The sequence below is a fragment of the Athene cunicularia genome (assembly GCF_003259725.1).
Source record: "Athene cunicularia isolate RWA chromosome 5 unlocalized genomic scaffold, athCun1 chr5_part1, whole genome shotgun sequence".
NCBI lineage: Eukaryota > Metazoa > Chordata > Aves > Strigiformes > Strigidae > Athene > Athene cunicularia.
In genome coordinates, this window is record NW_020799101.1 from 7,421,652 (window position 1) to 7,422,524 (window position 873).

The window sequence follows — 873 nt, forward strand, 5'->3', positions numbered from 1 at the left end:
AGGGGGAGGACGAGCCGGGACCCCGGCCCGGGCCCGCACGGGGCGCAGCATCGCTCCTCCGGCGGGAGGGCGTCTCTCCCCGCCCGCGGGCCAGCACCACTTTCTCTCGGCACGGTAGCCCCTCCCTCTTAGGGGAGAGCACCCCCTCTTCTTGCGGGGCAGCACCCCTCCCCTCCTGCCTCGGAGGGGGCAGGACCCCTCCCCCTCTTGCAGGGTGACCTTTCTGCCCCTCGCGGGGGGCGCAGGGCGGCAGCAGACACCCAAACCCCACGGCGAACACCCAAGGGCAAGCTCTTCCCAAGGACCGAGCTGTGGGTTTCCGTCTGGCTCACGATGGCAGCAAGATGCGCTCAGAGAGTGGATTCGCGGCCCGGAGGAGGGGGCCGCTGGCAATGGGGGACCCGGCCTTAGCCTGGCTGTGGGGGAAGGAAGGGGGTCTCGCTCTTCTTTTCGCTCAGCAGCTGGTTTTCTTGTCCCACCTGAAACCTTGGCAGCTTTAAGCACACACTTTGGGTTGCTGGGGGAGCTGCACCTTCAGAGGTGGGGGTAAGGACAGACAGTTCTTGGGTTTAAACTAAGGCGTGCACAAAATGCCAGAAAATGCCTCTCTCATAGGAGCCTTTTTTTCTCCAAAGCAGCTGAGGTACTTTAAAAAAAACCCCCACATCTCCAGCTGTTATGATTGATGGGAGGGCCTCCCGAAAAAGGGCTACCCAGTGCAGCTGATGAACTACACGGCACTACAGTTCGAGATGCCTGAATGTCCCCATTCATCTCCACGGGGAGCTGACTGACGCCCACAAACATTTTAAGGACTTTAACTGCTTCACAGCACGTTTGCACACAAGAAACCAGGGGAAGCAGCACACTTTG